This window comes from Pan paniscus, chromosome 20, assembly GCF_029289425.2.
Source record: "Pan paniscus chromosome 20, NHGRI_mPanPan1-v2.0_pri, whole genome shotgun sequence".
NCBI classification, from domain to species: Eukaryota; Metazoa; Chordata; class Mammalia; order Primates; family Hominidae; genus Pan; species Pan paniscus.
Window position 1 is genome coordinate 35700251 of NC_073269.2, and position 17125 is coordinate 35717375.

Genomic DNA, 17125 nt, shown 5'->3' on the forward strand with positions numbered 1-17125 from the left:
GTTGTGTGCAGGGAAACCATCCTGCCACCTCCCTTCGGTCTTGGGAGAGCTTAATCCTGAAAGGGTTGTGGAAGGACAAGGTGGCTTGGGGACTGGTAATGATCTCCTCCCAGGCTTCATCACTGTTCTTTTAAATAATTAATTCATCTTCTTCCTTGGTGTTTACATCCTTCAAATATTTGTAGATGGTTATCATGTCCCTTTAGTCACCACTTAGCACCACTCTGCATATCTGCTGTCATGTTGAGTGTGTGTTATCATCATTGTCATTATTATTATTATTTCCTCCCAGCTCCCTCCCTCAGTCCCTCAGCCACCATCATCACTCAGTGAATTTCCTCCAGGTTCCCAACCTTTCAAGTACCAGGTTACCCAAGATGGGACATTAAAAGTCAGTAGTGGTGACAAGCCCTACTTGTCACAGAAGGCTTGCAGGCCCTCTGGTTCCTCACTAATTCTCATCAGTTTCCCCAAAGCCACAGCAAAAAAAAAAAAAAAAAAAAAAAAGACAAACTAAGTAAAAACAGCATGCTTACACTGCAAACACAGCTTCCAGACAAATCCCCCAGCCCCTGCTCCCAAACAGATAATCCTCAATTTCCTCAAATACAAAATCAGGATGAGAATCCCTGCTCTCAACAACCTGGGATTATTGTGAGGATTCAAAGAGGAATAAAAACTGAAAGGTGCTTTGTAAACTATAAAACAGGGAGGGTGGTACTATCAGCAATCCCTTCCACATAGGATGGGATTTCTACAAAATGTTCCAGAGGTCAACTGTTCTAAAAAGCTAAAAATTCTAAGTTAGAATTTACAAATGAACTCGATAGAGCCAAGATTCACCCGAAAATCTGTCTATTGAAAGAATGTAAAGAGATGCCCTACTTAAAAATCTACTCATAGATGTTAGTATTCCAAATAAAGTGTGGAACTCAGAGCTGGAGGCTGATGGGGCCTTGGAGTTTACAGATGGCCCTGACGAGACTTTAGAAGGTCAAGCTGCTATAAAAGACTTTAAAAAATTCCACCTTGTCTTGCATTTCAGATCTCACTGAAGAGTTCTTCTGTGCCTGGAAGACTTATTTTCAGTCTGAGAAGAATGATTTTTCAATGGTTCTGTTGAACATGCAATTCTCACGCAAGTATTTCTATAATTATCCTGTTTCAGTTATAATACAGTTTCTGGAACAATAGGACTTTTATTGTATTGCCATATCTGTTATAATAGATGTTTTATTACAGAAAATTATGGTAGAGTCACTATTATGATTCTGAAGTTTTTATTTCAAATTGCTCAGAGAATGCAAATTCTTTCTCCCACTAGTTTTACTTTAAGGCAGCTTTGAATTTGGGGTGGGGGTGGTTTGTCTTTTCTTCTGTTGGAGCTTTGGTCTGTTTGAGGTTTTGTTCTATAGCAGAATGTTCTCTTTCGTTCCAGTGTACATAAATGAAGTCACCCGTGGTATTTGCTTGTTTGTTAGCCTGTGGTGCACACAATTTTAAAAAGAATGTCACCTAGATTGTCTCTATATATCTGCAAAATTTCTTTCATTATTGCTGGAGAAGTCTCCATAACCCTGGTATTAATTTTTTTTGAGATGGAGTCTCACTTTGTCTTCCAGGCTGGAGTGCAGTGGTGCAGTCTCGGCTCACTGCAACCTCTGCCTCCCAGGTTCAAGAAATTCTCTTACCTCAGCCTCCCTAGTAGTTGGGACTACAGGTGTGTACCACCATGCCTGGCTAACTTTTTATTTTTTATTTTTTTAGACGAAGCCTCGCTCTGTCACCCAGGCTGGAGTGCAGTGGCACAATCTTGGCTCACTGCAACCTCTGCCTCCCAAGCTCAAGCAATTTCTGGCAAATTTTTGTATTTTTAGTAGGGACGGGGTTTCGCCATGTTGTCCAGGCTGGTCTTGAACGCCTGATATCAAGCGATTTGCCCTCAAGTGACCCACCCACCTTGGCCTCCCAAAGTGCTGGAATTACAGGCATGAGTCACGGCACACGGCCGACAAACTATATTTTGAGAAGGTAAATACTAGTGATCATGAAACACTAATACTAGTGATCATGAAAACAGAGGAGCTGAAACTTCTAGGCACATTCAGGCTAGGTCACATCCTATTTCAGGTGGTAGCTCCACCTTGAAAAGCAGGGGGCTGGAGATTTTCTTGGTTAAATTAGAGGCTGCAGACACCCGCAGCTGCTAGAGGCAGAGCTGGGATTCAGGAATGGGCTTGCTGACTCCAACAGTGAAGGTCTCCCCCTCCAAGAAGACCCCACCTGTGGGGAAGGGTGACCCTCAAATCTTGGACATCAGGTCCAGCTTTCGGCCCAGTTGACTTTTCCACAAAGGAAGGATTTCAGGGCTCTGAGAAGTCCCAGAATATCTGCCCACAGCAATCTAGCATCATCAGAACCCACCTTCACGTGTAGCCACCGTGTCTCCTTGTTCCTGGTAATGCACGCTCCCAGGCTCAGAGTCTGGAACTGCTGATGGAGGGGCAGGTTCTGGGCCCTGCAAAGAACCGAGGCTTCCCAGTCACAGTCTTCGATTAGACAGAGCCCCTCCAGTTCTCAGACGATTTCTTAGGCTACCCCGAAAATAGAGAGAGGAAGGGACCTGCCCTTGATCACACTGTCAGTAACACAATCAGAACAGAAATCTAGGGCTCTTGGCCTTCAAGCCTCTGTTCTTCGCTTAACACACGGCTGGCAGAGATGGGGAGACCTGAGAGGGCCCTGAGGGTGAGGGCATTTGCACTGGGTGCAGAGCGCCTTTGGAAGGCAGGGAAGTCCAGGAAGGTAAACACACACACACGTTGTAAATATGGCGAAAATCAGAGAGGAGGAAATGTCAGGGACTCCTCCAGCACGGAAAACATCCTGATAGTTTGGAGCGCCGGGAAGAGTGGGCACCTTGGAATCTGCAAGACGTTCTTTTGCGTTTCACCTGCAGTGGGGTGGGGTCTCTGGGGTCTGCCCTCCCTCCTACTCTACATGCATTACCCATCTTATAGCCGGGCCGTCCCTGCAAAATTCCAGCTGCATGGGGGAACCACACTTCTGACTTCAGAATGAAACCAGTGTTTTGCACACATTCGTTCCTCAGTCCCCTTGCTGGGACCCTTCTCTGTTATGAAAGCAGAGATCCCACCCGAATAGGGTGACTTTGGGGCGATGGATTACCTTTGGCAGGTCCTTTGGGTCAGGAATTTAGGGGTGCAGCGTGGGCCCACAGCATACCCAGTAGCCAAGGAAGACCCTCCCCTACCCGAGGCTCAAGCAGGCGCCAGGCCCCAAAACCTCACTCCTCTCTGGTCTAAATCCCCGCCGTAGGATTTTATTTTTCGGTGCTGAGGTGCTTTGCTGGAGGAGCTGCCAGGAGGAGCTGCGCGGGGCAGGCCCGGGGGACCAGAGGCCCTTGCTTTAGCGGCGGCCCTGCGTGTGCCAGAGGCTTGCAGAGTGATCTGAGCACGCCAAGAGATTGCTGTCAAGTAAGCTCCTCCACAAATCTGCAGAAACCTCAAAGATTACAGCGCTCGCACGGCGGGAGCGCAGCGGCTTCCCATACGCCGGCAGACAATGGGGCGGAGGAAGGAAGGGGACGGCGGCCTGGGGACCCCCGCGCCCGCAGCACGTGCACCGGGCCTGCAGCGCCCGCTTTACAGATCTTGTCGCTCCACCCCTAAAACAAAGGCCCCTGGGCTCCATCTGTGCCGGGCGCGGGGGAGGGCGCCGCACTTGCTGCCCGCCGCATGCAAAGCGAGCCAGACAAAGGGCTCAGCCCTGCAGACGCGAGCAGTGGGGAAATAATTAAGCACTAAGGAAATATTGTATGTGGATTTGAGACCAACGGGAAACGCGCTCCCAAACAATGCTCGTTGTTTGCACCGAGCCGCTTTTCTGCTAAGTTTCATCAAGTAATTTGCATGCCATTTCAATAAAATTAACGAATTATGGTCGAGTTTTTTGTTTTATTGACCTAAAATAAAAATCTTCCTTTCCTTTATTATTGAAATAATTCGCCCCCCATCCCCCCCGGCCCCCATCCTCTGGGAAGGCTGCTGCACAGCGCGCCAAGGAAATCTGTCCTCCCAGCCAGACCCCAGCGGCCTTTCTGCTGCGCTCCACAGCTAACTCCCCGGAAACCCTGCGTTTGTTCTGGCTGCCCCCTTTGACTGTGGCAATAAATAGAACTTCAACCCTCTCACTTTCTTATGCCTGCTTTTCTTACAGTGAAAGCACCAGATTTCCGCGTAGGAGGAACTCGGGGGCAACGATGCAATTGGAAGGCACTGGAAGGTAAGGGGCTTCTCTTAAAGCTGCATTTGCAAAGCGAGCACACTGTTTGCTAAGGTTTTATATTGCATCTTTTAAAAAAGATAATGTGGGGCCTGGCGTCGTGGCTCACACCTGTAATCCCAACACTTTGGAAGGCCTAGGAGTTCAAGACCAACCTGGGTAACATAGTGAGACCTCGTCTCTACAACAGATTTAAAAATTAGCCGGGTGTGGTAGCCTGTGCCTGTAGTCCCAGCTACTTGGGAGGCTGAGGCAGGAGGATCACTTGAGCCCAGGAGTTTGAGGCTGCAGTGAGCTATGATTGCATCACTGCCCTCCAGCCTAGGAGACATAGCAAGACCTCATTTCTTTAAAAAAAAAAAAAAAAAAAAAAAGACCAAGAAATCATCACTAATTGGTATTATTAAGAAACAACATTAGTATCACTGTAGTTGTTATTTATTGCTGCATATCAAATGCAAAACTTAGTGGCTTAAGACCAATGTCCTCTCTCACAGCTCCCAAGGGTCAGGAATTTGAGAGTGCTGTAGCTGGGCAGTTCTAGATTGAGCCCTCTCTTGAGGCTGTAGTCATCTGAAGGGGTGCTTGGGCCTGGTGATGTGCTTCCCAGAGGACCACTTTCTCATGTGGCTGGGCTGTTGGCCATGAGGCCTGAGTGCCTCAGCAGGTGGGGCTCTCCACAGGCTGTTCCAATGTCCTCTTGATGAGGAAGTTGGCATCCTCCAGAGGGAAGGATCCAAACAACCAAGCAGAAGCCACAGCGTCTTCATGATCTGGCTTAAAGGTTGCACACCATCACTGCAACACCCCTACACATTCGTCCATGTGGCTGGGACTGCACAGAGGCATGAAGGCTGGTAGGCATGGATCACTGGGGCCAACTCAGAGACTGGTTACCACGAGTGATTATCATTAATATGATTGGGTAGGGCTGTTTCAATTGCCTGGAGGAGAGTATTATACAGCTAAAGCCATCATTTCTTGTGTTTCTAGTCAATGCGAACAAAAGTGGTCAGTTACCTTTAATGGTATTCCCAGAAAACAAACATGGACTCAGGGCCTTCCCAGTGCCAGCTCCCCCTTCAGACTGGGGAATAGAATAGTAGCCAAGAGAGATAAGGTCCCCTTCTGGCATCCCTGACTTTTCAGAGAAAGAAAACCTAAGTGTACGCATGAACACAGCAACCAGAGCTACAATACTATCGAGACAGTGCTGCCAAATGGGAAGTACAGGCCAGGTTTGGTGGCTTACGCCTGTAATCCCACCACTTTGGGAAGCTGGGGTGGGAGGATCGCTTGAGGCCAGGAGTTCAAGACCAGCCTGGGCAACATAGAGAGCCGACACTACAAAAATAAAAAATTAGCTGGATGTGGTGGTGCACATCTGTAGTCCCAGCTACACAGGAGGCTGGGGCAGGAGGATCGCTTGAGTCCAGGAGCTCAAGGCTGTGATGAGGTATGATCGTGCCATTGCACTCCAGTCTGGATGACAAAGCAATTTCAAAAAAAAGAGGGAAATTCAGGGAGGAGACAAAGCTGTGAGTGCTGAGGTTGGAGGTCTGTACACCCTGGTCCTCCCTAAATTGCAAATCTGAAATGTCCCAGGCATTGCAGATTTCCTGCAAGCCAAACCTGTTAGTAGAACAACAGACAAAAAATAAGATTTTTTTTTTTTTTTTTTTTGAGAAGGGGTCTCACTCTGTCGCCCAGGCTGGAGTGCGATGGCTGCGATCTCAGCTCACTGCAACCTCTGCCTCCCAGGTTCAAGCAATTGTCCTGCCTCAGCCTCCCAAGTAGCTGGGATTGCAGGCACCCGCCACCATGCCAGACTAATTTTTCGTATTTTTAGGAGAGACAGGATTTCACCATGTTGGTCAGGCTGGTCTCAAACTCCTGACCTCAAGTGATCCACTCGCCTCTGCCTCCCAAAGTGCTGGGATTACAGGCGTGAGCCACTGTGCCTGGCCTAAGAGGGATTTTTGATATTGTCACACTTTCATGGAACACCAACACTCCCCCTTCCCAGAAGGCAGGCTCCACAAGGGAGGAGGCTGTTATGTCTTATTTATCCCTATAGCTCTCATGCCCGGAATGATTGGTACATAATTGGTATCACTAATGACTGTCATTAATAATAATTATCTAATGGCTATCAGCCTTGTTGGTGTCCCCAAGTCTTTCAGGTTTAATGGACGTCCCCCTTAACATTAATAAATAAAAGTGATTTAAGCCCTCAGTCTACTTACAGTGAAACATGAGAACTACAGATGAAATCCTCAGCGCCCCCCAACCAACTGAACAGACCCCCTCTTGGCCAAGGGGACCCCAGAGGAACCTTAACCACAGAGTTCCTAGCCATGACGGGAAGGGAGGTCAGACACACCCCGCTCTACCCCCTCCCTTTTGTGGCTTAAACACAAATGAGCAGCATTCATGTTAAAATAGAGGTCATGGTGGTCGCAGTGGCTCACGCCTGTAGTCCCAGCACTTTGGGAGGCTGAGGTGGGAGGATCAACTGTGGTCAGGAGTTCGAGACCAGCCTGGCCAACATGGTGAAACCACTTCTCTACTAAAAATACAAAAATTAGCCGGGTGTGTGGGTGCCTGTAATCCCAGCTACTCAGGGGGCTAAGGCAGGAGAATTGCTTGAACCTGGGAGGTGGAGGTTGCAGTGAGCCGAGATCATGCCACTGTACTCCAGCCTGGGTGATGGACTGAGACCCTGTCTCTAAAAAATAAAAATAAAATAGAGGTCATAAGACTGGCAGAATGGATTCTGTGACAGTAAGATACCAAATCATAACCAGGACCTAAGGGCCATATCAGGGAAGGGTTAAGTCACACACCCCTACACTTAAAGAATAAACTAGTTTCCAGCTGCCACAATGGGTTTCTTTTTCTCTAGCAGCTAAACAAACCAATGGCTTGGAGATAGGTAATATTAAAACAATTGCAGTTCGCCCACTGCCAGACACTAACTGACCCTCGTTCCACCAGCCAGAACTGAAGCTTTGATTGGACAAGAGGCTGATTCAGTAACTTTCTCCTGATAAGAGACCACTGACCATGGCCTGGTTCCGCCCATTTACAGAGGCTGTGCAATGCCTTCATGTCCCTGATTCACCTTTTGACGTCTACAGCCTGATTGTAATACACTTAAATGTGTATTCTCCACTCCAAGGTGAACATGGGATGCATGTAACATGCATGTTTGCTTATCACATATGTGTATGGCCTCCTTCCATGAATATTCATAGCTCTTCCTATATCCTGTTGAATATGTATACCTGGCCAACCCATTCAGCTTGAATTCCTGTCTTATCCCCTCCCACCCTTCCTCAAAGTGCCTGCCTATTGGCTTCTACTGGAGACTACACTTCTTAGCCGGTCAGGGTGGCTGCCTTGCAGGTTGTAACTCTATATGAGAAATAAAGCCCTCCTTTTCTAAATGATTTTTAATTATTTTAAATGAGTGATTTTTAAGCTAGCAAACACCAGCCCGGAATCTCTAAAGGTTGCTGAGAGAGGTGGTAAGAGCCACCTGTGCGTTTCTCCTGATCAGGAGCCTCTAAAGCCTGATTCTTCAGGGTTCGCCTCCTTGCCTCCCTCCTCAGCTCCTCCAGCCCTCCCTCTGTTCAGTGTGCCTGGCCCAAATGAACTGGGAGCTCCAGACCTTCACAGGGACTTCCCCGAAGTCTCTCTAACACAAGGTGTTGGTGCCACAGACTTTGACTGTTGGGCCTACAGTGGCCAGTGAGGGTTCAATGTAGCAGCGTGTCTCACCAGGTGCCTGGAAGGGAATATTGAGACCTCCTGGTTCTTGAGAGTTACTTGGGCCCAGCCAGGCTCTCAGCATCTTACAGGGTCTCCTGCTACTCTCTTATCTGTGGACCAGCCTCTTCCTGGACTCCTTTTCCCATATCAGGGACAATAAAACACTCACCCACTCCAGGCCACAGCTTTTGGGGTCCAGAGCTCTGAACTAACACCTTATGTTTAGTGTGGTCAAATTTTTAGGCTTAGTGCCCATCTTTCTTCTATTTAGTTTTATTTTAAATTATTTTTTAGAAACAGGGTCTCACTGTGTCACCCCGGCTGGAGTGCAGTGGTATAATCATAGCTCACTGCAGCCTGGAATCCCTGGAATCAAGTGATCATCCCACCTCAGCCTCCTGAGTAGCTGGGACTACAGGTGCATGCCACCACACCTGGCTAATTTTTAAATTATTTTTAGAGACAGAGTCTCCCTGTATTGCCCAGGCTAGTCTTGAACTCCTGGCCTCCTGCCTTGGCCTCCCAAAGTGCTGGGACTACAGGCATGAGCCACCACACCCAGCTCCACTCTTCTAAGTGGAGGGAAGGTTTAGTCTGCTCCCGTAATGAATTATGCAACACTCTTTCCCCCTTAGAACATACAAGCACTCTGGTCAAAGTTTCTGAGATTTTATTTTAGGAGCATTTTTCATTTTGGCTAAACATAGACATATATACCCACAAGACTGCCCGTTAAAACAAAGAAAATATCATCTTGAGGAAACAAGCACATCTTGAGTAAGTTTCTTTCAAGATGTTTTGGTGCATTCTATGCTATCACTTTGCAGAACAATTTGTTGTCCATGCGGTAACTTTAGGGGCTGTCTGAGATGGTCTGTTCCTAAAAGACTGTGGATGGGAGAGGTGACAGTAAATCCTGGAGAGTGGAGTGAATCCCAGCCATTCTGTGGACAGGTGGGCTGAGGGAGAAGTTCAGAGGGCACTCTAGAGTGATTTGCAACGTCTCAAACAGAAATATAACATCTTCTTTCATCCTCTGCAGAGTCTGGAGCTAAATTCACACCTTTTTTTTCCCTTCCCTCACTTAAAATCAAATTCTCGCCCTTAATACTTCCTTTCAGAACTGCACCGAAAATGACGATGTCTTCTCATGCATATGAATTATCCAAAGTGTAGGAAGATGAGCCCCCACTGGAGTATGCTGAAGCCTTTAACCCAAGTACATTTAATGTTGCGAAGCCCTGAGTGAGGCAAAGGTGTCTTTTTATTTTAGAAGACATTTAGGACAGTTCATGTCACTCTGCACAGATGCACTGAAATTGATTGTGGGGCAAACTATAAAGAGAGCTTATGCTCCCCAAATCTGTTTCCGAGCCAGGTAGGATGATGAATTCTGAGGTGGGACTGAGGGGGAACGGTGGCAGCTCTCTCCCCTGCACGCACCGGCCAACTACTTCCCCGTTTGGACATTGGCGTGACACCCTCCTTCCCTGTTCATCTGTGAAAATGTGCAGCGTTTTCATTTAAAACCTCCTGCTCCAACATGGGGCCTTCTGCAGACCGCTGGGACCCCCAACAATTACTTGTTGGAAGAACAAATGAAGCATAAAGCATGATACTTTATTTTAAACATACAGGTGGCTCAAATTTATTTCCAAAGATTTAAGCACCTGATGACTTCTCCTTAGAGAAAAAGCAATAAAAGGAGCCTCTCCTGTCACAAATTTCCACTTAGCATGGTTTGTGCAGAGGCAGAATTTCAGGCTTTTACCACTGAGCTCTGGACATGAAGCAAAGCTAACACTAGAGGGTGCTATAGATTAGGAAATCCAGGGACCATGGGCGCCGGAGCGCGTTCAAGACGCTGCCCTCCCGATTGCAACCTAACAAACTGAGCGTGTCACTTTGCCAGAATTTACCCCTTCACCATTTCTGCTATGATGAAATTATCCAGATATGTTTAATTTGAAATTTTAACTTAGTCTGTGATTATGTGGAATTTCAACACTGGCTGTGGCCCAGTGCAGTGGCTCACTCACACCTGTAATCCCAGTGCTTTGGGAGGCCAAGCCTGGTGGATAATTTGTGGTCAGGAGTTCGAAACCAGCCTGGCCAACATGGTGAAACCCTGTCTCTCCTAAAAATACAGAAATTAGCCTGGTGCCTGTAATCCCAGCTACTCGGGAGGCTGAGGCAGGAGAATTGCTTGAACCCTCAGGAGGCAGAGGTTGCAGTGAGCCGAGATCACGCCACTGCACTCCAGTCCTGTCTAAAAAAAAAAAAAAAAAAAAAAAGGACTGAGCCCAGGTCTGTAGGATAGACACTTTGTGTTTGTATCTTAAGTACTTTGCGATCTCACCCTTACAAACCTGATACTAAATTCCACTTACCTACTTCAGTCCTTCTCCGAGGGAAGGTGGAGTTTGGAGGCAATTTTAGGAAGCAGGATGAGGAACCAGGGAAGGTGACACAGTGCCTTCACAAGCCAACACAAGGGTGCATTACCAAGGCTGGTCCCCTCTACAGGCACCCAGGGCTCGGTCCCACGCGGACTGCTGAGTAGACAGAAGACCTTTCAGAATCTTCTGCCTCTCCCCCATTGGCTGAGAGTTCCCTGGGAACGGTAACCCCCGTACCTTCGGGCTGAACATATGTTTGCAAGCTGAATGGGCTCTTTCTGCCATCCCATGCCACAGCATTCAGGAAGCCCTGGGGCCAAAGCAAACAGCATGCTTGAGGCAAGGTGCTGTGAGGCCCAAATGAGCTGAAGCTTGCACAAAACTGCTCACCACTGCCATAGCTGAATCAGCGGAGGCCAGGAGGATGCGAGGCGGTGCCCGCGATTGTCTGATCATCTCCCTCTTGGACCGCTCAGACTCAGGCATGCCCTGCATCAAATCCAACCTGTCACTAGGTCTTCAAGGGGGAGGCCTGCGTAAATCCTACTGTGAATGAAACTACAGTTGCTATTCATCGCCTCCCTCCTGCACCTACCACTCCAGATGTCCCTCACTCTTGGCCAGCACTTTGGCTTGTTTAAGTTGTGTGCCAGGTGAGGTGACCACACCTTCCCCCCTGCAGTTTCTGAGTCTTTCCTGAGCTTTGTCTTGGTTGGCCCTTGGCTGCTGTGACTGCCTATTTTATCTAATTGCAGGTTCAAGATTCACCAAGAAGGCAGGGCGCAGTGGCTCACATCTGTAATCCCAGCACTTTGGGAGGCTGAAGCAGGCAGATCACTTCAGCCCAGGAGTTTGAGACCAGCCTGGGCAACAGAGCAAGACCCCATCTCTAAAGAAAAATAATTATTCAGGTGTGGTGGCTCATGCCTGTAGTCCCAGCTACTCAGGAGGCGGAGGTGGGAGGATCGCTTGAGCCCAGGAGGTCGAGGCTGCAGTGAGCCGTGATTGCACCATTGCACTCTAGCTGGGCAACAGAGCAAAACCCTGTCTCCAAAAATAATAAGTAAATAAATAAATAAGATACTAAGAGACATCCCAGTGACTCTCCTGAGTCCCAAACATACTCATCCATCCCTCATGGAGAAACAACTCTATCTCCTTGCAATAATAAGAACTAATTTCTCCTGACAGTTTAATCAGTACTTTTTTTATTGCAGTAAAATACACACAACATAAAATGTGCCACTTTAACCATTTTATTTTATTATTATTATTATTATTATTATTGAGACGGAGTTTCGCTCTTGTTGCCCACGCTGGAGTGCAGGGGCGCGATCTTGGTTCACTGCAACTTCCACTTTCTGGGTTCAAGTGATTCTCTTGCCTCAGCCTCCGGAGTAGCTGAGATTACAGGCACAAGCAGCCATGCCCAGCTAATTTTTGTATTTTTAGTAGAGACGGAGTTTCACCATATTGGTCAGGCTGGTCTCAAACTCCTGACCTCAGGTGATCCACCCACCCCTTGGCCTCCCAAAGTGCTGGGATTACAGGCGTGAACCACCACGCCCAGCCCATTTTAACCATTTTTAAATGTTCATTCAGTGGCCTGAATTATATGAACATTGCTGGACAACCATTGCTACTATGTATTTCCAAAACTTTTTAATTGCCTTAAACAGAAACCTTGTAACCATTAAGCAACACCTCCCCATCCCCTCTCCCCTTAGCCCCTAGTAACCACTAGCCTACTTTCTCTGCTACTTTGTCTCTTGTAGATGTTTCAAACAAGTAGAATGATATGATACTTGTCCTTTTGAAACTGACTTATTTTACATAGTATAGTGTTTTCAAGGTCCATCCATGTGGTAGCATGTATTAAAGCTTCATGCATTTTTATGGCTGAATAATGTTCCATTGTATGTACAAGGAGTGCCACATTTTGTTATTCATTCACCTGTTAATGGCAACTTGGCTTGTTTCCACTTTTGGGCCCTTGTGGATAATGCTGCAGTGAACATCAGCATGGATGTCTCTGAGTCCTGCTTTCAGTTCTTCAGGGTATATGCCTAGCAGTGGAGTAGCTGATTCTATGTTAATTCTATGTTTAATTTTTTTGAGAAACTGCCATATTGTTCTCCAGGCTGGCTGCACCATTCCACATTCCCACTAACCGTGCACAAAGATTCCAATTTCTTACCAACACACTCTCATCAATACATGTTATTTTTAGTTTATCGTGTTTTCATTTTTCTTTTATTATATATAGCAGGCATTCTAATGGGTGTGGGGTGGTATCTCATTTTGGTTTTGATCTGCATTTTCCTAATGTTTAGCGATGTTGAGTATACTTTCCTGTGGTCATTTGTATATTTTCTTTGGATGTGTATCTGTTCAAATCCTTTACTCATTTTTAATTGAGTTGTCTTTTTGTTATTGAGTTGTAGGAGTTCCTTATATATTCTTGATTTTAAAACTTTATCAGATATATGATTTGCAGATATTTTCTCCCATTCCATCGGTTGTTTTTTCAGTTTCTTGATAATGTCCTTTCATGCACAAAAGTGTTTAGTTTTGATGAATTCCAATTTGTCTCTTTTTCTTTCTTTGCTCATGTTTTTGGTGTCGTATCTGAGAATCCATTACCAAATCCAAGGTCATGAAGATTTACCTGTATGTTTTCTTGTAAGAGTTCTGATGTTTGTCACTGATCCATGCTGAGTTAACATTTATACCGTATAATGTAGGGGCTACCTCTTCATTCTTTTGCATGTAGAAACTCTGTTATCCTAATTGTTGCTAATTGCCTCTGGCCCACTGACTTGAGAAGCCCAAGAGGACCAGGGAGTATTTGTATTTTCAAGTTCTGTAGAATTGGTGATGTTCCCTGGTGGAGGAGTCCACTCTCCGCTCCTCCTCCCCCATCAAGAACTAAGACGTCGAATTTGCTAGAGCCCCACCCAAAGCTGTGGACACAGGAAGCACACATTTCTCAAGGTGGTCTCTGCGAGTGATGGTGACAGCAGCCGATTTCACTTCCCCCGCCACCCCCTGGGTTTCCAGCCCCATGTCTTTCTGCTGTTGGGATCATAGCACCATGTGTCTGCTCTTGGTAAGGCACGTACACCACAGTTTCAAGGATAGTATCCCAATTATACAGGGTGTGGGCTCACGCTTTCACCCTGGCATAGCCTTGGCACAGGTCATCCTGATGTTCTTGTAGGCCTGCTGCTTCCAGAGGAACCTTGGAGCCATAGCTTCTTTGCTGTAAAACAGACCCCTTGGCTTGAGGCAGTGTTGTTCAAATCCCTTCCCAATAAATCAGAGACAACCGTAAGTGCTCTGTTGGTGATGCCAGTGAAGGCACTGTTGCAAGGAAGGAAAATCCATATCCAGAGTCGGTGTTCACTCTGCTAGGACTCATCACTGTCTCATCAATGACAGAAGGGGTCTCATATAATGAACTTTGCACTGTGACTGCCTGATCTCCTTGTGAAATGGTGCCATCTTGAGGGCTCATTATTAGTCCATGTGGTTGGCAGGTAGGGCATTCAGTAGTGGCAGCAGCCAGGTCATCTCTAGCAAGAGGGAACTTGTGTTGGGCTCATGCCTCCCTTGACTTTTGCCACCATGGCCACACCATTCATGGAACTATCTATTTCCCCTGCCATGGGGTGGCTGATGCTGGCTGATGCCCAGAGGATGAACCATCCTGTCCACCCAGTTGCTAGGTGCCTCCTCTGCAGGAGAGGTTTTTTGGCAGACCTTAACGTAAGTCCAGTGATTGGCACGCTAGTGCCATTTCCATAGGTCAGTAGTACTGATTTTTCCTTTTGTCTCAGACACCAATATGGCTCGGCACAGCAGTTACTGATCCTGTCTCTATTTGAAATTTTAATATTTTGCTCATCATGGATTTTTGCATTAATTTTAACTCTTTAAAATATTGCATTAACATATTATGCATCTTCATGTTATTATTATTCCTCTTCAGCTTCCCAAAGTGCTGGGATTACAGGCTGAGCCACCGTGCCCAGCTCAAATGCATTATTTTCACTGCTGATGGGTTGCTGTTGTGTCCTCCCAATCTATGACTTGATGGGTCTCACTGTAATCAGTTCCAGGAACAAAGTCACTCACTGTCCTGTGTAGTCTCCGAGTCTCTGCGAGGACCCACTGCACGGCAGGAGCTAGTCTCAGACTGAGATGAGTTCTCGGCAGCAGAAGGCACCACCGCACTCCCAAGGGCTAAAGGTTTACCCTGCACCTCTCCTACTGAAGCTTGCAGAGGGTTGGCATGGCAGCCTTCTTCGTCATAGGAGACTCTAAGACTGATATTTTTGGCTCCTCTGGGTTGTGCAGCTTGAGTGGAAGAGCAGATCCTCTCACAGCCTAGACCTCCTGGCCAGCTGTTTCTTGCCCTAGACTCCATTCCGAGTGGCAGTCTCCCAAGCTGTCTGATAGGCGGATGGGAGAAGTATCAGCAAGTATGCTACTTCTAGTGTCCCAGGTGGTGCACCCAGCACTGTGCCTCTTCCCTAGTGCAGCTGAAGGAAAGCTGCCACTGCCTGTGCCTTCCTTTACAAGGGTTGTCCTGGCATGTGTCAGACCACTGGGTCCCCTAACAACCTTGCCAATGTGCCAGTCCCCTGAATGTTTCTGGGCTTTAGCCCCTGCCCTTGGCTTGCACGTGTCTTCTTCCTAGGACATCCGGGGTGCTTGTGTCATATGCTGGTAGCATAATGTCATCAACAGTGCACCAGTGTGCTGTGCAAACTATCCCGAGACAGCCTGTATGCATGCAAAGTATGCTCAAAAGCACCCAAGGCTGAGGCGTGGCAGCTCATGCCTATAATTCCAGCACTTTGGGAGGCTGAGACTGATGGATCACTTAAGCCTAGCAGTTTGAGACTAGCCTGAGCAAAATAGTGAGACCCTATCTCAACTGAAAACAAAAAAAGAAAAAGAAAAAGAAATTAGCTAGGTGTGGTGATATGCGCCTGGGGTCCCAGCTACTGGGAGGCTGAGGTGGGAGGATTCATTGAGCCCTGGAGGCTGAGGCTACAGTAAGCTGTGACTGCACTACTGCACTCCAGCCTGGATGACACAGCGAGACTCTGTCTCAAAATAAATAAATTTATTTATTAATACCGCATCAATCGGTATTTCCCAATTTTCATAATTGAACTGTGGTTGTATAAGAGAATGCCCGTGGCCAGGCGCAGTAGTCCCTGCTACTTGGGGGTTGAGACAGGCGAAACCCTGTCTCCACTAATAATATAAAAATTAGCAGGTCATGGTGGCACATGCCTGTAATTCCAGTACTCAGGAGGCTGAAGCAGGAGAATCGCTTGAACCTGGGAGGTGGAGGTTGCAGTGAACCAAGTTTGTGCCACTGCACTCCAGCCTGGACAATAGTGTGAGACTCCGTCTCAAATAAAAATAAAAATAAAAGAAGTTGCCTGGCTTAGTTGTGCTTACTGGACTCAGAGCCCCACATGGAGTCTGCTGACCTGTCTTGGGATTGAAGGGTGATGGGTGAGAAGGATGGAGAATTTGTAAAGGGCCGGCAGTCTCCCTGATCTGTCTTTTCTAATTTTGTAGTCAGACTCCTCCTATTTGGTTCCTGGGCGACCTTCAGTTCTTGAATTTTAGGGTTCCAAACAACAAGTGTTAAGTGAAGTTTGGGGCCTTTTAAAAGGTTTCAGTGCTTGAAATTTGAGACAATAATAATAGCTGCCATCTTACGGTGAGTTTGACAGCTCTGGGTTGTGAATTTTATGTCTGTGACTGCATCTCATCTCATTGATGTAAAAAGTAAAATTACTTTTGCCAAGTACTGCCTTCAGTCATTGGATGTTGGATTTCTCTGTTTCCAACTCTTAGGGAGTCTCTACTGGGGCCAGTGTGTCAGCATCACCTTGGCCCCTTCTATACCTTAATGCCCTCGCTGAAGGGTAAGCTGGGATCCCTTTGGCCCCACGAAGCATTAAAGCCTTCATGTCCTCTCATCAACACACCCCATTCCAGGGCTTCTGCGCCTCCCCAGCCTCCATGTCCTGTCCCCGGGGCCTTGAGAGCTGCTGATGCTTCTCTACACCCCCTCAGAGGGCTGCAGGGAACTGGGGTGGGTGTGCCCCTGTCTTTCCTGCCCAGGCTAATCTGCCTCGCACTCCCTTCCAGCCTCCTGGCTTGGGACATTCCAGTGTCCTCCACCTTTATACCAAAGACTGTGCCCCTGTCACTATATCCATGTCCGCCTCTAAGCCCCCGGCTCCCAGGACCACATGCCAGGCCCTCTGATGAGCTCCCCAGCCACCCTTCTGTAAGAGTGTGCAGGTCCTGAGCATAGCAGGCACTCAGGCTGGAATAAGGTATGGGGTACCTCTTCCCGACGGCACCCTCAGTCTCTGCATGTGGCTCTCTCTACTGGAATTTGGGAGGCCAAGGCAAGCATCTCCCTCAGGCTCCCCCGACAGCATGGGGAGACCTCAGCCTTCCCACCAGCCTGAGCGGTCCCAAGCTCAGCCCCTAGCCACAAGCCCCAGGTTTGCTGCCCAGGCCCAAGCTACCCACGGGCAGTGAGAAAGCTACCATCTCCCAGAACGGGACCCTCTTGCCTGTGTGGTCAGCGCCCTTTCTCCTGGATA

General features: G+C 47.5%; 1 long non-coding RNA gene across 3 annotated transcripts in view; it reads left to right on the forward strand.

Moving 5' to 3' along the window:
• The window catches only part of LOC106634102 (uncharacterized), a 19503-nt gene extending 4381 nt beyond the window's left edge, over positions 1-15122 (forward strand). The window contains exons 2-6 of one of the 3 annotated variants that reach the window (XR_010110766.1): positions 1046-2031; positions 3340-3497; positions 4240-4305; positions 9201-11131; positions 11234-14586. This is a non-coding gene — a long non-coding RNA (uncharacterized LOC106634102). The other 2 variants (XR_004667955.3, XR_008622190.2) reach the window with 2 other exon arrangements.
• The last annotated feature ends 2003 nt before the right edge of the window (positions 15123-17125 follow it).